The sequence below is a fragment of the Balaenoptera acutorostrata genome, chromosome 14 (assembly GCF_949987535.1).
Source record: "Balaenoptera acutorostrata chromosome 14, mBalAcu1.1, whole genome shotgun sequence".
Lineage (NCBI taxonomy): Eukaryota > Metazoa > Chordata > Mammalia > Artiodactyla > Balaenopteridae > Balaenoptera > Balaenoptera acutorostrata.
The window spans coordinates 19,413,174-19,435,804 of NC_080077.1; the positions used below are offsets into that span (position 1 = coordinate 19,413,174).

Sequence of the window (22,631 nt, forward strand, 5' to 3'; positions counted from 1 at the left end):
GCCATGGCCAGTAGTGGAAAAGCAAGTGAGCCCTGTGAGCTAAGAGGAAACCCAGAAGTTGGGTCAGTAATAAAGGTAAAGATGAGTCAGGGGAAGAACCTCAGCAGTACAGGAAGTTCATGATGAAGTTTATTGACAGACACAGGTACCTTTGAAGCCTGTAAGAAATGCCTTATTAGTATGAAATAAAAAGACCTTCAAAGCCCCTAACAAAGGACCAAACAGATGTCAAAGTTAATGGGGTAGCCATATTTAGCAAATATAAGTACTTGTCACCCAGTTAACTTTGAATTTCAAATAAAAAACCAAATATTTTTTAGTATAAGCATGTCCCAAATATTGCATAGGACACATTTATACTAAAGTTTTTTATTGTTTACCTGAAATTCAATGTTAACTGGGTAAACTGTATTTTATCTGACAACCCTAACCAGATGAGCATCAGTCAGGATGGTGTAAAGGGGATCCATTCACAGGGTCAGGTTAGATTTATTCATTCAACAGGATTAATGGGGTACCTAATATTTGCCAGATACTATGTTAGCATTGGGAATACAAGAATGACCACGACAGACATAGCTTTGCTGCTCAATGATGTTACTGCCTAGTGGGAGAATAAGACCATTATATAAGTGCTATGATGGAGGAAGCACAGGGTATTATGTGAGCACACAATAGAAACATCCAACTCATTCCAGAGGGGCCAGAAAATCTTCCTTGAACGTATGACTAAACCCCAGACCTGAAGCATTTGTAGGAGTTAGTCAGAGGAAAGAGCAGTGTAAGTGTTACTGGTGGAGGAAACAGCAAATGTATGAGATTGAGCATGGATCATTCAAGAAAATGCAAATACGTCACTGAGACTGGAGTTTAAATTGCAATTTGGAGAGTTACATAAGATAAGTCTGGAGCAAGAACTAGATTATGAAGGACCTTGGAAGCAGAAAATTTGGATGCTATCCTATAGGAAATGGTAATCTCCAGAAGGCTCATCAGGCCAAGGATACATATGGAGGAGATCATGTGATCAAATTTGAATAAGAAATATAAGTAGGTCATTAGAATGGTGACATAGGCACCTCTGACTGCAGTTCCCTTTCACAGGAAGACCAACTAGCAACTATTCATAGAGCAAGACACCATGTAAAAATCCCAGAACATGGGAGTGTGGCTGAAGCAACCCCCTGGATCACAGAGACTTAGAAGGATTGCATTAGAAGGGTAAGAGGAATGGCTATGCTCTAACCAGATTGCCGCTCCCTCCAGGCCAGCAAGAGCTGTACCAAGAGGGCCCCCTTGGGCCTAAGTTTTCTCCAGTGGGAAAATGAGAGCCCAAGGTGTACATACAGATCCCCCAGTACTGAGGAACACTACATGGGCAGTCCACTGGAGTCTCGTCTCACAGGGATCACAGGAGGAATTGGTGGGACTTGACCACTGGTGATTAGATTCATCTGGAGAAGTGGGGGAGTGGGTTACAGCAACCAACACTCAGATCTTGGCAGACTACATTCCTCCTCTCAGCTATGCCCTAGTAGAGGTCCCAGCCAGTGGCTCTGCAGAACCAAGCTTGTGGCCCTGTCTGACCAAGGAGTCCAGTGGGTGGTTCTGCCTGATTCTGAGCTATACTGACTTGTAGAGCCTGTTCTTTGGCTCTGTGTTTTGCAGGGAAGCAAATTTGAAGTCTTGTCTACTGTTGAGCACAGCCACCAGTCCAGCTCAATGAGGTAGCCTAACCAGAGCACCCAGGGAGCTGCATAGCCCAAACACAAAAATGACAAACCTTTAGCTAGACTCACCAAGAAAAAAAAAGGGAAAGAACCTAAATAAATATAATTTTAAATGAAAGAAGAGACATTATAACTGATACCACAGAAATTTGAAGGATTAGAAGAGACTACTATGAAGAATTATACAGCAACAAATTGGACAACCTAGAAAAAAATGGGTAAATAACTAGAAACACATAGCCTACCAAGACAGAATCATGAAGAAGTAGAAAGTCTGAACAGACTAATAATGAATAAGAAGATTTAATGAGTAATTGAAAGTTCCCAACAAAGGAAAGCCCAGGACCAAATGGTTTCACTGATGAATTTTACCAAACATTTAAAGATTAATTAATGCCTTTCTTTCTCAAACTCTTCCAAAAAATTGAAGAAGAAGAAACACCCCCCAAATACATTTTACAAGGCCAGCATTATCCTGATACGAAAGCCACAAAAAAAAGCACTACAAGGAAAGAAAGCTATAGGCCAATATCCTTGAAGTATATAGATGCAAAAATTCTCAACAAAATACTAGTAAACCAAATTAAACAGCACATTTAAAGGATCTTACATCATGATCAAGTGGGATTTATCCCTGGGATTCAATGATGTTTCGACATAAGCAATAAATGTGATATATCACATTACTAGAATGAGAGATAAAAATCTTATTATCACCTCAATAGATGCAGAAATGGCATTTGACAAAATTCAACATCATTCATGATACATATTGTCAACAAATTGGATATAAGAAGGAATGTACTTCAACATAATTAAGGCCGTATATGACAACACACAGCTAACATCGTACTCGGTGGTGAAAGGCTGAAAGATTTTCTTTCAGATCAGAAACAAGACAAGGGGGCATACCCTCACCAGTCCTACTCAACATAGTAGTGGAAATTCTAGTCAGAGCAATTAGGCAAGAAAAAAATTAAAGGCATTCTGTCTCTATTTTCAGATGGCGTGATCTTATATATGGAAACCCCAAAAGACTCCAGCAAAATACTGTTGAATGTAATCAACTAGTTCAGTAAAGTTGCAGGATACAAAAATCAATATACAAAAATTAGTAGTGTTTCTATACACTAACAAAGAACTACCTGGAAAAGAAATAATGACCCCATTTATGATAGCATCAAAAACAATAAAATACTTAGCAATAAATTTAACCAAGGAGGTGAAAGAACTGTATGCTGAAAACTATAAGAAATTAATGAAAGAAATTAAAGAAGACACAAATAAGTGAAAAGAAATACTATGTTCATAGATCAGAAAAATTAATATTGTTAAAATGTCCATACTACCCAAAGACATCTACAGTTTCAATGTAATCCCTATCAAGATTCCAATGGCACTTTTACAGAACTAGAGCAAACATTTAGGAAGCCAAACAAACAGGATAAATGTATGGATTGTGTGTTAAGATACAATAAGGAATCAAAGGTAGTTCTAATTTTAATGGTTCTATTGTTTAGTTCTATTTTAAATTTTTCTGTCTGTGCCATTAGATAGTTGATAATGATGATTCCAGATGCTTTGAAAGGGAAGATTAGAGGAAAATGATCTCATTATGAATGAAAAGCAGACGGACTTTGAGGTTCTCTGACAAGAGAAGACGTCTCATATGCAGTTGTATTTACTGGCCTGGAGCTTCAGAGGAAGTTGTATCCTCAACATGTAGATTTGGTAAGTATCAATATACCCAGAGCAATTGAAATCAGAGGAAGAGAATTCTCAAAGAAGTTGGGAAATCAGACAGGCTTTAGCGAAAAGCCCTGTGGGACATCAACAATTACAATGGAGACTAAATTGAGAATCTGGAGAATCAACCAGTTGTGTGACATTCGACATAGCTTTTTATTTCTTTTTTTTCCTTCTTATTTATCTCACACCTTACTTTTATCATTTACAAATTGAGGAATAAATATAGGATTGTAACAGCACCTGACATAGGTAGACAGTTAATAAATTTAGCATTATAGTCTGTGCATAGCCATCGCCTTACCTTCTCCCCTGCTCTGTGTACAAAGTTCAATTTGTTTTACACCACAGTGGTTCTTAACATTTTTGTTTTGATTGAGCTTTGTGAAAAACTGATGCAAGCATGCTCTCTCTTTTTAGAAAAATGCATATGAAGAACGCAAAGCAAAAATTTGCATGCAACTTCAAGAGGCTCATGGATTCCCAAAGCCCATCCCTGACTCTATCTCTGCAGCATTACCTGAAGGAGGGAGACATTCAGATTGCATATGCGTTATTTTCCGCTTGGGTTCTGGGGCCCCAAGCCTAAATCCATTCCAGCTTTGCAGGTCACAGCACAGCCCCAGGAGTTCTTAGCTCTTACACTTAAGACACGTAGGTGCTCTTGTTCTCTGTGGACATATGCTGGATGGGAATGAGAATAGGCAAGGTGTGAAAAAGTTTTGTCATTTATTTTCCAATTGCCCCATTTGGTAACCAGGCAAAGGACATACTGTGTTTTGATATTCCAGCACCATCTATGATATGACTTCAGCTTCTTCGGTGTCCAATAGCAGTCCATTATTCATCCACATGTGAAAATCTACTGTCTTTTCTCTTCCCTGTTTTTCTTTCTCTCCCCAGCTTTCTTTTCTCTTTTTCCCTTTTATTCTAGAATTCTCTGGTTCTTTCTTTTAACTGAACACAATATGGAAGAAAAATGTAATTTGGGTTTACTGATATCTTTATTGAATATGTTTTATATTCCCTATTTGGAATTTTACATACTCACACCTTTATATGCTTCACTTTGACCCATCCAACACCCCTGCCAAAAGAGTGCTTCCAATTTATAGGCAGACTTGGATTAACTTTTTTCCATCATAGTTTCAGTCTTATTAATTTTAAAAAAAGTTCTTACTTCAGTTTTATACCTGGATTTCCCTCTAAATACTTTCAAAATCTTCTATTGAATTATTTCTTTAAAGAAATCAGGCACTTATTCTGCAAGCTATCTTGTGCTATATGCTTTTTTGGTTTTGTTTTCTAATTTTTTAAACTGTATTTTATTTTATTTTTCTGTTTTAGTCATTCCAAATTGAAAGGAGTTTGCTGGGGCTGATTCATTCTAATGGTAACCAGAATATATTTTTAAAGATAAATGTCCCTCAGTACTTCCTTCTTTCAAGCATCTATTTTAGAAGTCGGTGGCTGATGTCTCATAGTTCTTTCCAGATTGTATTTTTCATCTATCAGTAAAGCCAGTATCTTTATGACATATGGTAAGGAATGACCTTGAGTTTTTTCTAATAGATGAAGTGCAATCTCCATTTATAAAATTATATTAACACGTCTGCATATTTTTAAGTCTGTTGACTTTGCTTCTGTCATCAGAAGCCATGTTCAGGGGACAATAAAGACTGTCATTTTAAACTGTGTGTACACAAATCATTGGTAGCGTGCATCAAGCCATCTGCTCTGCCCCCCAATTTTTTTCTTTTTCTTTTTTTATGCGCAACTGTGAAAAGGCTTTAAAATGATAATGTTTCATGCTTCCCATTTTCTCTGCTACAATTTTCATTACCTTGTCTTATGAAAATGTTACTTCTGATGAATTAGGTGCAAAATTCCAGTGTTAGATTGATTCTTTCCCTTCCACATTTCGCCTGTCATTTAAACCAGTAGCTCTTCTTCAAATGTTATACAATCTCTGCTGGAACATAATTATAATTTCAATAAATCTGATTGCTATTTGAAATCTATATGTACTAATGCATGCAGAGCCTGATTATTTCAAGAAGATGGGCTATTCTATTGCTGCTTTATGTAGTGTGAAGAAATGACACGGTAGTAACTTTAACCATTTTGATTCTGAATGGAAGTGAATACCTAGTTTCATTATATGGACTTCCCTTGGTCCCCACATTCTTCTTTTTCTCCTCTCCTAATCCTGATTATTGAACAAAATTAAACAATTTATGCTGCAAAATTACTATCACTAACCTTTGTATAGTAAGTTCACATATGTTCTTAACGTAACATCAGGATTCTTTAATAGTAAAAAGCAAGATTTTTCTTCTCTCAAATTCTTGGGGAGTAGTTTTGTTTACAACGGATTCATCTTTTGAAATTCCTTTCTTTTGACATCCCAGAGGGAAAGAAGTGTATCAGATGTGACCTAACTTTCTGTAGTGCTCAGCCAACTCATCTGTATGCGTTCAAATCGGTTTCCAAAGAAGATGGAGGTAGGGCTGCCATCTCAGCATCAGGGCAAAGTCAAAAAAATCTATTCTTTTGTTACAAGCCTTTGAAGAAAATCCCACCTCTATCAGCCAGATATTAAAACAAAAGTAATAGTTCTATTTCAAATAATGAATATCAGAAAACTTAAGTTATAACAGAATCCATGTTTTCCATATGAAGCAGATGTATCAAGGCAGCAACCTTCAGAATTCATGGTCAAGAATTCTGAAGAAATTTCCAAAGATGCAGACTCCTCCCACACCTATAATAAAGATGTGTGGAGGACTTTGGGGATGTAACATCTGGGGTCCCCAGAGACTGAGGAGCCTGAACTCTGCTGGTGTCCTCAAATGCCCTAAATTCTCTCCTTCCCCTACTTCCTGCATCTGTCAAAATGACTCCCTTATGGTGGGTAGTGATATATTGACACGGTTGTACTAATATGTAACTAATCAAAAAAAAATTTTTTTTTATTAATTAATTAATTTATTTTTGGCTGTGTTGGGTCTTCGTTTCTGTGCCAGGGCTTTCTCTAGTTGCGGCGAGCGGGGGCCACTCTTCATCGCGGTGCGCGGGCCTCTCACTATCGTGGCCTCTCTTGTTGCGGAGCACAGGCTCCAGACGCGCAGGCTCAGTAATTGTGGCTCACGGGCCCAGTTGCTCTGCGGCATGTGGGATCTTCCCAGACCAGGGCTCGAACCCGTGTCTCCTGTATTGGCAGGCAGATTCTCAACCACTGCGCCACCAGGGAAGCCCACTAATCAAAAATTTAACCTTGTCTAGGACAGTTTGCATCATAGAAAACTTAACCTTGCCTAGGACCGTTGCATCATAGTTATAGGGGAGCTCCTATAACCTAAAGGAGTTTTCAGGGATAGCCCTGGAAAGAAGCACACCTGAAGGGATTTCCAATAAACAGAATGAAGGCCAAGGAGACTAATGTATCTAAATGGGGTATTTCTGCTAGTACTTTATTTTGACTCTGGATACTGTAGAAGGTCCTTGGCGTATAAATTAATGAGCCACTTGTAGACCTGTGGTTCCTGAAGACTGCAGCACTGAACTTCCTGTGGTTTTATTATGACAAAATTTTTTAGAGAAATTTCTACCAGTTTGGATCTTGTTTTGATGAAGTCATAGGGTGAGGAGGATTAGAAGAGGTCTGTCTTCTGACTACTCCGTGTATAAAGATGATGGACAAAAGGAAACTAACATGTTAGCCATTTTATATGTATTTGCTTTCATTCTTACAACAACCAAGTAAAGTAGGTCCTATGGTTACCTCATGTTATAGACAAATAAACTGAGCTAAGATAAATTCAACAATTTGTTCAAAATTCTTTAGGGACAAAGACCAAGTCTCTAAGTAGCCTGAGCTGATCTTGCCTGAAAGTGCCCAAAACAAGAGAATTGCATTTCATCTTATCATTGGCTACCAAAGGTAATAGTTGGATGTGACTTTTTTCACAAACTAGTCCATTCCTCTCACTTGACAGGTAAGGCCAGAGGCAGGAATCACACAGCAGAATGTCAGGCTCAAACTAGACCCCAGACTGCTTTAAATGTCAGATACCATGGCCAAGGGCTCATTTTTCTCCGTTTCTTTATAGGGGCCCAAGAATTCTGAAGCTCTGAATGATGAGAACTGAAATCTCAGAGACTCATTAAGAAATTTAAGATGATTTGAACTAATAGATTTTGGTCTGTATTCACCTCTATGGAGCCGGACTGCCTGGGTTCATGTCGTGGCTTCATCACTTATTGTTGTATGCCCTTGGGCAAGTTGCTTGATCTCCCTATGCCCTTTTCTTTGTCTGTGAAAAATGGGAATAATAATAACAGTAACCTGTTTCATAGGGTAATGTAGGCATTTAACAAATTAATAAAAATCTACCAAGAGCTGAAACATATGGTAGAATTAGCAGAAAAGGACACTAAAATAAATTACTACAAATATATTCTATGTATTAAAAAAATTAAGTAGAGACAGGATGACTAAAGGTAGCGTAATATCCTGGAACAGAAAAAGGACATTAGGTAAAAAATAAGGAAATCTGAATAAAGTATGGACTTTAGTTAATAATTATGTGTGAATATTGGTTCATTAATTGTAGCAAATGTTCCATACTAATGTAAGATGTTAAAAATAGAGAAAACTGGGTATGAGGTACATGAGAACTTTGTGTACAATCTTCCCAATTTTTCAGCCAGTCTAAAACTGTTCTAAAAATAAAGTCTATTTTTTTTAACATCTTTATTGGAGTATAATTGCTTTACAATGGTGTGTTAGTTTCTGCTTTATAACAAAGTGAATCAGCTATACATATACATATATCCCCACATCTCCTCCCTCTTGCGTCTACCTTCCACTCTCCTTATCCCAGTCCTCTAGGTGGTCACAAAGCACCAAGCTGATCTCCCTGTGCTATGCAGCTGCTTCTCACTAGCTACCTATTGTACATTTGGTAGTATATATAAGTGTCTCACTTTGTCCCAGCTTACCCTTCCCCCTCCCTGTGTCCTCAAGTCCATTCTCTACATCTCTGTCTTTATTCCTGTCCTTCCCCTAGGTTCTTCAGAACCTTTTTTTTTTTTTTAGATTCCATATATATGTGTTAGCATACGGTATTTGTTTTTCTCTTTCTGACTTACTTCACTCTGTATGACAGACTCTAGGTCCATCCACCTCACTACAAATAACTCAATTTCGTTTCTTTTTATGGCTGAGTAATATTCCATTATATATATGTGCCACATCTTCTTTATCCATTCATCTGTTGACGAACACTTAGGTTGCTTCCATGTCCTGGCTATTGTAAATAGAGCTGCAATGAACATTGTGGTATTTGACTCTTTTTGAATTATGGTTTTCTCAGGGTATATGCCCAGTAGTGGGATTGTTATGTTGTATGTTAGTTCCATTTTTAGTTTTTTAAGGAACCTCCATACTGTTCTCCATGGTGACTGTATCAATTTACATTTCCACCAGCAGGGCAAGAGGGTTCCCTTTTCTCCACATCCTCTCCAGCATTTATTGTTTGTAGATTTTTTGATGATAACCATTCTTACTGGTGTGAGGTGATACCTCATTGTAGTTTTGATTTGCATTTCTCTAATGATTAGTGATATTGAGCAGCCTTTCATGTGTGTGTTGGCAATCTGTATGTCTTCTTTGAAGAAATGTCTATTTATGTCTTCTGCCCATTTTTGGATTGGGTTGTTTGTTTTTTTCATATTGAGCTGCATGAACTGCTTGTAAATTTTGGAGATTAATCCTTTGTCAGTTGCTTCATTTGCAAATATTTTCTCCCATTCTGAGGGTTGTCTTTTCGTCTTGTTTATGCTTTCCTTTGCTGTGCAAAAGCTTTTAAGTTTCATTAGGTCCCATTTGTTTATTTTTGTTTTTATTTCCATTTCTCTAAGAGGTAGGTCAAAAATGATCTTGCTGCGATTTATGTCATAGACTATTCTGCCTATGTTTTCCTCTAAGAGTTTTATAGTGTCTGGCTTTACATTTAGGTCTTTAATCCATTCTGAGTTTATTTTTGTGTATGGTGTTAGGGAGTGTTCTAACTTCATTCTTTTACATGTAGCTGTCCAGTTTTCCCAGCACCACTTATTGAAGGGGCTGTCTTTTCTCCATTGTATAGTCTTGCCTCCTTTATCAAAGAAAAGGTGATATGTGCATGGGCTTATCTCTGGGCTTTCTCTCCTGTTCCATTGATCTATATTTCTGTTTTTGTGCCAGTACCATACTGCCTTGATTACTGTAGATTTGTAGTATAGTCTGAAGTCCAGGAGCCTGATTCCTCCAGCTCCATTTTTTTTTCTCAAGACTGCTTTGGCTATTTGGGGTCTTTTGTGTTTCCATACAAATTGTGAAATTTTTTGTTCTAGTTCTGTGAAAAATGCCATTGGTAGTTTGATAGGGATTGCATTGAATCTGTACATTGCTTTGGGTAGTAGAGTCATTGTCACAATATTGATTCTTCCAATCCAAGAACATGGTATATCTCTCCATCTGTTTGTATCATCTTTAATTTCTTTCATAGTGTCTTATAGTTTTCTGCATACAGGTCTTTTGTCTCCTTAGGTAGGTGTATTCCTAGGTATTTTATTCTTTTTGTTGCAATGGTAAATGGGTAATTAAATTTTAATTTCTCTTTCAGATTTTTCATCATTAGTGTATAAGAATGCAAGAGATTTCTGTGCATTAATTTTGTATCCTGCTACTTTACCAAATGCGCTGATTAGCTCTAGTAGCTTTCTGGTAGCATCTTAAAGATTCTCTATGTATATTATCATGTCATCTTCAAACAGTGACAGTTTTACTTCTTCTTTTCTGACTTGGATTCCTTTTATTTCCTTTTCTTCTCTGATTGCTGTGGCCAAATCTTCCAAAACTATGTTGAATAATAGTGGTGAGAGTAGGCAACCTTGTCTTATTCCTGATCTTAGTGGAAATGGTTTCAGTTATTCACCATTGAGAATGACGTTTGCTGTGGGTCTGTCATATATGGCCTTTATTATGTTGAGGTAGGTTCCCTCTATGCCCACTTTCTGGAGAGTTTTTATCATAAATATGTGTTGAATTTTGTCAAAAGCTTTCTCTGCATGTATTGAAACTATCATATGGTTTTTCTCCTTCAATTTGTTAATATGGTTTATCACAATGATTGATTTGTGTATATTGAAGAATGCTTGCATTCCTGGGATAAACCGCACTTGATCATGGTGTACAATCCTTTTAATGTGCTGCTGGATTCTGTTTGCTAGCATTTTGTTGAAGATTTTTGCGTCTATGTTCATCAGTGATATTGGCCTGTAGTTTTCTTTCTTTGTGACATCTGGTTTTGGTGTCAGGGTGATGGTAGCCTAATAGAATGAGTTTGGCAGTGTTCCTCCCTCTGCTATATTTTGGAAGAGTTTGAAAAGGATAAGTGTTAGCTCTTCTCTAAATGTTTGATAGAATTCGCCTGTGAAGGCATGTGGTCCTGGGCTTTTGTTTGCTGGAAGATTTTTAATCAGTGTCAATTTCAGTGCTTGTGATTGGTCTGTTCATATTTTCTATTTCTTTCTGGTTCAGTCTTGAAAGGTGCTTTTCTAAGAATTTGTCCATTTCTTCCAGGTTGTCCCATTTTATAGGCATATAGTTGCTTGCAGTAATCTCTCATGATCCTTTGTATTTCTGCAGTGTCAGTTGTTACTACTCCTTTTTCATTTCTAATTCTCTTGATTTGAGTCTTCTCCCTTTTTTTCTTGATGAGTCTGGCTAATGGTTTATCAATTTTAATTATCTTCTCAAAGAACCAGCTTTTAGTTTTATTGATCTTTGCTATCATTTCTTTCATTTCTTTTTCATTTATTTCTGATCCGATCTTTATGATTTCTTTCCTTCTTCTAATTTTGGGGTTTTTTGTTCTTCTTTCTCTAATTGTTTTAGGTGTAAGGTTAGGTTGTTTATTTGAGATGTTTCTTGTTTCCTAAGGTAGGATTGTACTGCTATAAACTTCCCTCTTAGAACTGCTTTTGCTGCATCCCATAGGATTTGGGTCATCGTGTTTTCATTGTTGGTTGTTTCTAGGTATTTTTTGATTTCCTCTTTGATATCTTCAGTGATCTCTTGGTTATTAAGTAGTGTATTGTTTAGCCTTCATGTGTCTGTATTTTTTACAGATTTTTTCCTGTAATTCATATCTAGTCTCATAGCATTGCAGTTGGAAAAGATACTTGATACGATTTCAATTTTCTTAAGTTTACCAAGGCTTGATTTGTGACCCAAGATATGATCTATCCTGGAGAATGTTCCATGAGCATTTGAGAAGAACGTGTATTCTTTTGTTTTTGGTTGGAATGTCCTATAAATATCAATTAAGTCCATCTTATTTAATGTATCATTTAAAGCTTGTGTTTCCTTATTTATTTTCATTTTGGATGATCTGTCCATTGGTGAAAATGGGGTGTTAAAGTCCCCTACTGTGATTGTGTTACTGTTGATTTCCCCTTTTTTGGCTGTTAGTATTTGCCTTATGTATTGAGGTGTTCCTATGTTGGGTGAATAAATATTTACACTTGTTATATCTTCTTCTTGGATTGATCCCTTGATCATTATGTAGTGTCCTTCTTTGTCTCTTGTAATAGTCTTTATTTTAAAGTCCATTTTGTCTGCTATGAGTATTGCTACTCCAGCTTTCTTTGATTTCCATTTGCATGGAATATCTTTTTCCATCCCCTCACTTTCAGTCTGTATGTGTCTGTAAGGCTGAAGTGGGTCTCTTGTAGACAACATGTATAGTGGTCTTGTTTCGGTATCCATTCAGCCAGTCTATGTTTTTTGGTTGGAGCATTTAATCCATTTACATTTAAGGTAGTTATCGATATGTGTGTTCCTATTACCTTTGTCTTAATTGTTTTGGGTTTGTTACTGTAGCTGTTTTCCTTCTCTTGTATTTCCTGCCTAGAGAAGTTCCTTTAGCATTTGTTGTAAAGCTGGTTTGGTGGTGCTGAATTCTCTTAGCTTTTGCTTGTCTGTAAAGTTTTTAATTTCTCTGTTGAATGTGAATGAGATCCTTGCTGGGCAGAGTAATCTTGGTTGTAGGTTTTTCTTTTTCATCACTTTAAATATGTCCTGCCACTCCCTTCTGGCTTGCAGAGTTTCTGCTGAAAGATCAGATGTTAACCTTATGGGGATTCCCTTGTATGTTATTTGTTGTTTTTCTCGTGCTGCTTTTAATATTTTTTCTTTGTATTTAATTTTTGATAGTTTGATTAATATGTGTCTTGGCATGTTTCTCCTTGGGTTTATCCTGTATGGGACTCTCTGTGCTTCCTGGACTTAATTGACTATTTCTTTTCCCATATTAGGGAAGTTTTCAACTATAATCTCTTCAAATATTTTCTCAGTCCCTTTCTTTTACTCTTCTTCTTCTGGGACCCCTATAATTAGAATGTTGGTGCGTTTAATGTTGTCCCAGTGGTCTCTAAGACTGTCCTCAACTCTTTTTTATTCTTTTTTCTTTATTCTGCTCTGCAGTAGTTATTTCCACTATTTTATCTTCCAGATCACTTATCTGTTCTTCTGCCTCAGTTATTCTGCTATTTATTCCTTGTAGAGAATTTTTAATTTCATTTATTGTGTTGTTCATCATTGTTTGTTTGCTCTTTAGTTCTTCTAAGTCCTTGTTAAACATTTCTTGTATTTTCTCCATTCTATTTCCAAGATTTTGGATCATCTTTACTACCATTACTCTGAATTCTTTTTCAGCTAGACTGCCTATTCCTTCTTCATTTCTTTGGTCTGGTGGGTTTTTACCTTCCTCCTTCATCTGCTGTGTGTTTCTGTGTCTTCTCATTTTGCTTAACTTACTGTGTTTGGGGGTCTCTTTTTCACTGGCTGCAGGTTCATAGTTCCCGTTGTTTTTGGTGTCTGTCCCCAGTGGCTAAGGTTGATTCAGTGGGGTGTGTAGGCTTCCTGGTGGAGGGGACTAGTGCCTGTGTTCTGGTGGATGAGGCTGGATCTTGTCTTTCTGGTGGGCAAGACTGTGTCTGGTAGTATGTTTTAGGGTGTCTGTGACTTTATTATGATTTTAGGCAGCCTCTCTGTTAATGGGTGTGGTTGTGTTCCTGTCTTGCTAGTTGTTTGGCATAGGGTGTCCAGCACTGTAGCTTGCTGGTCGTTGAGTGGAACTGGGTCTTAGCATTGAGTTGGGGATCTCTGTTAGAGCTTTTGCCATTTGATATTATGTGGAGCTGGGAAGTCTCTGGTGTACTCATGTCTTGAACTTGGCTCTCCCATCTGAGAGGCACAGGCCTCACAGCCAGCTGGAGCACCAAGACCCTGTCAGCCACACAGCTCAGGAGAAAAGGGAGAAAGAAGAAAGAAAGAAAGAAAGAAAGAAAGAAAGAAAGAAAGAAAGAAAGAAAGAAAGGAAGAAAATAAATATATAAAATAAAAGTTATTAAAATAAAAAATAAAAAAATTATTAAAATAAAAAATTAAAAAGTAATAATAAGAGAAAGAAGGGAGAAACCGAACCAAGAAACAAATCCACCAATGATAACAAGCACTAAAAACTATACTTAAAAAAAACCAAAAACACAAAATGAACAGACATAACCCTAGGACAAATGGTAAAAGCAAAGCTATACAGACAAAATCACACAAAGAAGCGTACACATACACACTGACAAAAAGAGAAAAAGGAAAAAATATATATATATCTATATATTAAAAAAAAGGAGAAAGAGAGCAACCAAATCAATAAACAAATCTACCAATACCAAATGATAAACTAAGATAAACATAAAAGCAGAAACAAATTAGTTACAGAAATCCAACCCCAAGTCTACAGTTGCTCCCAAAGTCCACCGCCTCGATTTTGGGATGATTCGTTGTCTATTCAGATAATCCACAGATGCAGGGTACATCAAGTTGATTGTGGAGATTTAACCTGCTGCTCCTGAGGCTGCATGGAGTAATTTCCCTTTCTCTTCTTTGTTCGCACAGCTCCTGGGGTTCAGCTTCTGATTTGGCCCCGCCTCTGTGTGTAGGTCGCCTGAGGGAGTCTGTTCTTTGCTCAGACAGAACGGGGTTAAAGGAGCAGCTGATTCGGGGGCTCTGGCTCACTCAGGCTGCGGGGAGGGAGGGGTACAGAGGAGGCGGGGCACGCCTGCGGCGGCAGAGGTGTGCGTGACGTTGCACCAGCCTGAGGCGTGCAGTGCGTTCTCCCGGGGAAGTTGTCCCCGGATCACGGGAGCCTGGCAGTGGTGGGCTGCACCAGCTCCCGGGAGGGGCGGTGTGGAGAGTGACCTGTGCTGCACACAGGCTTCTTGGTGGCAGCAGCAGCAGGCTTAGTGGCTCATGCCCATCTCTGGGGTCCGTGCTGATAGCCGCGGCTCGCGCCTGTCTCTGGAGCTCCTTTAAGCGGCGCTCTGAATCCCCTCTCCTCGTGCGCCACGAAACAAAGAGGCAAGAAAAAGTCTCTTGCCTCTTCGGCAGCTGCAGACTTTTTCCCGGTCTCCCTCCCGGCTAGCTGCTGCGCACTAACCCCTTCAGGCTGTGTTCACGCCGCCAACCCCAGTCCTCTCCCTGCGATCCGACCGAAGCCCGAGCCTCAGCTCCCAGCCCCCGCCTGCCCCGGCGGGTGAGCAGACAAGCCTCTCGGGCTGGTGAGTGCTGCTCGGCACCGATCCTCCGTGCGGGAGTCTCTCCGCTTTGCCCTCCGCACCCCTGTGGCTGCGCTCTCCTCCATGGCTCCGAAGCTTCCCTCCCCCACCCACCCCCCTTTCTCTGCCAGTGAAGTGTCTTCCTAGTGTGTGGAAACCTTTCCTCCTTCACAGCTCCCTCCCAGAGCTGCAGGTCCCGTCCCTATTCTTTTGTCTCTGTTTTTTCTTTTTCCTTTTGCCCTACCCGGGTACGTGGGAAGTTTCTTGCCTTTTGGGAAATTTGAGGTCTTCTGCCAGTGTTCAGTAGATGTTCTATAGGAGTTGTTCCATGTGTAGATGTATTTTTGTTGTGGGAAGGAAGGTGATCTCCACGTCTTACTCCTCCGCCATCTTGAAGGTCTCCCCCAAGTCTATTTTTTTAAATGAGACTAACGAAAAATAATCCATCAAAAATTTAAATTTCCTACCCTCTTCCTTCCCCCAAATACCCACAAGGCACCAGGAAAAGGAGGTTCTATTTCCTCAAGGTGTTACAGGAGGGGCTGATCTTTACGCTGCTGTGTCTGCAGGTCTCTGGAGCCTCCTGTTAAGCTAGAGTAACTGAGTCTTCTATCATGCCCTCTTTCCGTGCTCCTCCTATAACTGAAGGTCTCTGAGTGAAGGGTATGTATGTGGCTGGCTTTTAAAGGAGCCCCTAAATATACCATGTCATCAGTTCTACTCTGCATGGTCACCCCAGAACATTGAAACTGTAAATAAGATATCCAGTCTTTTCCTCTTTTTTGGCTTTTTCTTTAGTCTATGTTGCTTTTTTTCTTTTTCTTTTTTAATTTACACGGAACCCATTTGTTCTAACATCAGCCCTGCTGAGAAGGAGTGTGGGGTGGTTGGGGAGAAACGGAAACCATGAGTTTCCACATCCTAGTCTCACTCCTTCCAAATTCCTCTCTTGCCCTACACAAATCCCCAGCTCCACTTTCTTCCTGGAGGAGTGTGAATTCCCATACATTTTTTTTTTCTACCTATGAATTATGGTAAAACTTTCTGTTGAGAATGAAACTATTTCCACCTGTTGTGTAAGGGAAACTATTAAAATTTGCAGAATCCTTTGACAAACTCTGGTTTTAAAGACTATTGTCAAATAAGGACTCAAACGTAGTAGGCTGAACAATAACCGCCTGGCTTTAGACTGGACCTTCACTGTTCTTCCCTGAAAATTTTAAGTTGCACAGTTTAGTCTTAATGTTTAAGACACTATAGAAAAGGGGGAAAAACGTACTACGTTACTGAAAGAAAAAATATATCAGGAAGAAATTCTAAAATGTTTTCTGTGTCACACTGATAAAAGGAAGTGCTGTTTTATTATTAAAAGTTATAGCTGAAACTTAACATTCCAGTACTTTGGAGGACTAAATAATGCATATGCTATTGGAAAGTTGTATAAGTGCTTGCAATTTTATTATATATACTTATGCTATAATGAATCACTTGATTTATTTAGATAAAGCCTTATTTTATATAAGGCTGTATTCAAGCTCTCTTATTAAAAAAGATGTGGACAAAGGAGTTCTCTAGATGGGCCTTAAATACTTTAATTTTATACTTGCAACACTCATTGCCTTAACAAAGTTGATAATGACAGAAATGATTTTTACCTGTTTGCAGAATCAACCTAAGCAGATGAACGCTACTACTGGCAAATTTGTACTTTTAAGATTAGTCTATTTGTCTTCTCATCACTTAAGAAATTGTATAGATTATACATTTAAGTGGTATACTGCTAGAGTACTTCTGAGATGATTGGTTTTGTGCTAGAAGGCTCTGTTTTTCATGATCTTCAGTCTGCATCTTTCTTCTGAGCTCCAGACCCTTTTTCGGGATGCCTGCATGGATATCTTTACTTGGCTGTCTCCTAAATGACACACACACACAAACACACTTTCTGTTCCCAGCAACCTCAAATTACTAGCTATGTCCAGAACATGTCATGGTCTTTGACAACAAGGGGACTTTCTTACCTCATTGTCTCTCTCTGAATTCCCTTGCTAGAATCCCACTTATCTATTAATGATTTACTTTAACAATTCCTTTAAGACTTACTTTTGTAAACTTTTCTTATCTCCCTATTCTCTCCTCCTCCAAAGAAATGTAATAACTTTTTTACATATTTCTCCCAAAGTGTGTGAGATCCTGGAAAGTAGAAGCCCTGATTTATTTGCCTACAAATAAATTGTTATACTAGATTGTCAAGCATGTGTGTGTGTGTGTGTGTGTGTGTGTGTGTGTGTCTTGCAGAGGTTGATGTGTTTGGAGTCACCTGTTGGCCAGGACTGGTCAAGATGAGTAGGAATAAGAAGACATAGACATTCATTTCTCTGTATGATAAAGTAACTAGTATTTGGGGATTGTGTTCTGGCTGTTAGAAGAGGTTTGGAAGATTATAGAGCGGTCTTGGGAGAAAGAAGGTGACCAACAACACAGCAGGAAATCAGGCCTAAGGAGAAGGACTAGAGACACCAAGTTACTCTTCTGAACGGTGATGTCTAAATTCTTATTTGCAAATAATTTTCTGTGCAATACTACTACCAAATCTTCAGTGAAATTTAAGTTGGCGGTGCCTTGGGAAATGAGGGGAAGGCTGGATGATTTGTTTGGAGTAAAGCTATGCAGACAGAGGACACAGCAAGAGAGTGAAGTGCCAAAGCAGGCTTACCAAAGACTCAGTCAGGACAGTAATAAAAGCTTGAGGTGTCCAAGAGAATGGAAAGATATTCTGAATATCAGGAAATTTTACAAAGCATGCTAGAGCTTTCAAGAAATTTGAGATGAAATATCAAATAATTTTATTGGCTATTAAAGGAAAAGCCCCCAGAATGTTAGAGGATTTGAGAAGATTCTACTCCTACAAAGTTTAAGAAAGTTTAGCATTGAAATTAGAAAATAATATATTAAATTCCATTTTTTATGGTGCCAAAATAACATGCTTTCCCAACAACAAGTTTCTCTTCACTTAAGAGATATGAGACCATTTCCATGTTTTTGAGATTGACATCTCTAAAATACCCACAATTCTAGAGAGGGATTCAAGCACCTACTCTAAGGTGTGTGGCTTTTCTGGTCCACATATTTGGGGCACCCAAATCTCATAAGTTTATTTAGCAATAAATATTGAGGGAATTGTTTACCCTGGGATTTATGATGACAAGGTGATCATTATTTGATAATGAATGTATCCGCCATATGACAAGAACTAAATAAATGTCACTAAATATTTATTTTAAATATATATTATATTAAAATATATATTAAAATTGGTGAAAACCAAAGTCAAAGAGAAAAATCTTAGAAGAAGGCAGAGGGCAGCAAAAGACACATTTACATTTAAGTAAAAACAATGCCTGACTTTTCCAGAAAAACTATGGAGACCATAAAACAATGAATCATAAATTTTAAATGCAGAAAGGAATTAGCTATTAACTTAGGGAGAACATCCTTCAAATTAAGGCATACCAAAGATACTTTTAAGCAAGAAAAATCTGGGAGAATAATTACCAATAATCACACACACACACACACAATTACAGGAAGTTCTTCATGTAGAAGAGAAATTATTACATTTGGAAGAACAGAAATACATGATTTACCCTTCTTGGGGTTCATAGAACTTCTCCAATCTGTGGATTGTTATTTTCTTACGTTTTGAAAACATTGTTAGCTATTATCTCATCAATTATTGTCTCTGCCTTTTTGCATTCTCCCCTCTTTCTGAGATTCCAGTTGTACATATATATTTGTAACTTTCTCCTTTGGATGGCTTAAGATATTTTCTATATTTTCATCTTTTTTTGCCATGCTTTAATCTGTATATTTTCTAGTGACTTGATTTTTAGTTCATAATTCTCAATTCTGCTACATCTAATTTACTATTAAACTCTTATCCTCTTAAGGAGTTTATTATGTCATTTGCTGTATCTTAAAATATTTTGTTTTCCTAGAGCATTTTCATACAGCTCAATTTTCTATTGAATTTTTTCCATCTTGACACCCTCCATCTTGTCATTGTCTTCTCATCTTGTATTGAATACGTTAACCAATTATTTTAATGTTTGTAAATGATAACATATATATGTCACTTATAGGTCTGTTTTTTATTGTCTGTCTTTTCCTCTTGGTTTTTGGTCAGTTACTCTTGGGGTATGCTTGACCATTTTTTGATTTAATTACAGATAATTTGTATAAAATATATAATATGTATATTGAAGCTCTTATTGACATTATCTTTTCTCATAGAGAATGTAATTTTGCTTTCAGGAAAGCTATTAGAGTAGGGAAAGGTCATATAGGATTCAAAGCTGGATTTCACCCTTTTGTGAGTGTGAGTCTCTTTCTAGTCGGAACTGATCCTTAGAGTATATATCTTTCAGGCTCCATACTGGAAACTAGGATATCCTTGCCTAGCCCTGAACTGTAATTTCTGTCTTTATGGTCCCACAAGATTGCCAGAATTTCTATTCATCTTGCTAATTTCTTACCCACCACACTCTGCTTGTCCTCTTAGCCTCTCTAGCTCAAAGTGCTTAAAAATGCCTTAAGGGGTTAAGTAGTTGTAACGTGGGGCTTGGGCTTCCCTGGTGGCGCAGTGGTTGAGAGTCTGCCTGCCAATGCAGGGGACCCGGGTTCGAGCCCTGGTCTGGGAGGATCCCGCATGCCGCGGAGCAACTAGGCCCATGAGCCACAACTACTGAGCCTGCGCGTCTGGAGCCTGTGCTCTGCAACGTGAGAGGCCGCGATGGTGGGAGGCCCGCGCACCACAGTGAGGAGTGGCCCCCGCTTGCCACAGCTGGAGAAGGCCCTCACACAGAAACGAAGACCCAACACAGTCATAAATAAATAAATTTAAAAAAAAAGAAAAAACAAACGTAATGTGGTGCTCGCTCGTTTGTTTTCCTTTATTCCAGGATCCTAACTGTTGAAGCCTTGGCTTCCTTGGTATCTCTTCAATGGTATCAAGCAGATTTTTTTTTCCCCAACTTTTCTGTTTCTTCACCAGCCATTTATGGTGGAGGTATTGCTCTGTAATGAGTTACTCCAACATTACAAGTTAAGCAACTCTGAAACAGTTTTCATTTTCAACTTTCAGTATCTTTATTTTCCTAGAACTGGACACAATTAACTCTTCGAAGCAGGCCACTCCTCAATATCTTAAACCTTATAATTCAGACTCTTGTTTTAACAAACTCTAACGTGTGATTTTTAAATGTAAGAATGCATTCAAGAACAGGGAAACCAAGTTTAAGGGATTATACCAACACATTTCCTCAATATTAATAGAACTACATGAAGTTAAATACCCTGTGTATAACATATGAGTTTTAATATTGCAGAACTTTGACTCTCTTATAAGAGAGTAACTCACATAACAAGTTACTCTTTACTTTTCTATCCCAAGCAATATGAGATATTACAAATGATAGATCACATCTGTAACATTTCACTGTGTATTTAAATCAATTTAAGAGACAATACTCTCTATTGTATATAGGTCAAAAAAACAAAAAGACAAAAAACAAAACAACACTTCCATCCCTGCCCTGAAAATAATCAGTTAACTCTGAAATAAATTAATCAAGTTTCAGCGAATGGAACAGCAGATATAGGTCACAGGCAACTTTTCCCCTTAAGCCTCTTTCCTAAGCAATTTTATGGAAAGTTTTGGTGTTGGCCAAAAGAAGACACCGGTTTATTATTCAACTTTGTTTTAATGGGTTTCAACATTCTCTGACAGATTTTGGTTAAGATATTTCCATTAAAAGTACTGATTTAAAAATCTAACAACTTAAAACTACCACATCAAAAAATGGTCGACAAAATGTTCCTTTCTTTCTGAAGGTTTTACAATGCATTTATATCATTAACCAGCCTTTTACTATTAAACTTAAATGGCCAAATGAGACAAACAGTTCTGAGCTATTCTTCCACAGCCAATTAAGACAGCTCAGTGTTCTATTCATTTAGTCATCTGATTTTTCTGAGCAGATTTGTTGACCTAGCCAGCTCCAGAAGCCTTCTTGCCCACTGTCATTATTACATCCACAGCAACTGTCTGCCTCATATCATGAGCAGCAAAATGACCCAGAGGAGGAAAGTCAGAGAGACTCTCAACACACATAATTCTGTTACAAACATCCTCAGTGATGGCAGCATCAATAGATTTCAAAAAGTTGGGCCATCTTCCAGCTTCTTACCAGAAAAGCAATCAATCTTCTTCTGCCTGGCAAACTTACAAGCAATATAAGCAGTGTGACAATCCAGCTCAATTATAAAGCCAGCAATGATTTGGCCTGGATGGTTCAGGATAATTACCTGAGCAATGAAGCCAGCTGCTTCCATAGTAAGTCATTTTTGCTGTCACTAGCCATGTTGTCACAATAAATATCTTTGATAGACATGTTCATGACATTGAAGACCATGTTGTTCCCAAGCAGAGCTACACTCAAAGTTTCAAAATGCATTTCAGCAAACCTTACTTCCGTTGTAATGTTGACTTGGGCAAAGGTGGTCACCACACCCAGTCTAGTCTCAGCTCAGCTCACAGGGATTGTACCAATAACACCAATTTTGTAGGCAACCTGGAGGGACAGACAAAAGGGCTTGGCAGTTGCATGAGTTGTTTGCAGGATGCAATACAGAACTTTAAGCAGTGTGGTTCCACTGGCATTGTCATCCTTATGGTAAATTACCATCTCTTGAACCAAGCTACTTTAGCACTTAGCTCCAGCACATTGCCACCATTCCAACCAGAAATTGGCACAAATGCTACTGTATTGAGGTTATAACCACTTTTCTTAATATAGATGCTGACTTCCCCATATCTCTTCTAGCTGTAGAGTAACTGGGTAGAATCTATTGTGTTAACATCAAAAATTAGTTGATTCAAACCTAGCATGTAAGCCAGTAGGGCATGATAATGGGTCCACACATTCTTATTGATACCTTCTTCAAATTTAGAAATATCAGCAGCAACACTGTCAGCCTGAGATGTGCCTGTGACCATGTTTTTGATAAAATCTCTGTGCACTAAGGCATCATGATAGTCATATAATACTTGTTGATCTCAAATTTCCACAAGGAGAGATCAATGGTGATACCATATTCCCATTCAGCGTTAAGTTTTTCCAAGACCCAAGTATACTCAAAGAAGGCTTTTCCCATCTCAGCAGGCTCATTCTAAAATTTTCTGATGGTTGTTTTGTTGATTCCACCACATTTGTAGATCAAATGGCCAGTGATAGCAATACTGATATGAGTCTTACCCCATTTTGGCTCTTACTTAGTATTGTTTTCATGACACGTGTGTTCTGGTGGCAAACCCATCACAAAAAGGAAGTAATTCATTTTTAGTTGAGTCATTATACAATATTTTGGTAGCCTACTCAACTTTATGTATCAGAATAAGGACATGGCCCTTTTCCATGAAATAATACTGCC

General features: G+C 38.1%; 1 pseudogene; it reads right to left on the minus strand.

Moving 5' to 3' along the window:
• Positions 1-21,150: 21,150 nt before the first annotated feature.
• LOC103002166 (elongation factor 1-alpha 1-like) lies at positions 21,151-22,424 on the minus strand (annotated as a pseudogene).
• Positions 22,425-22,631: the final 207 nt, after the last annotated feature.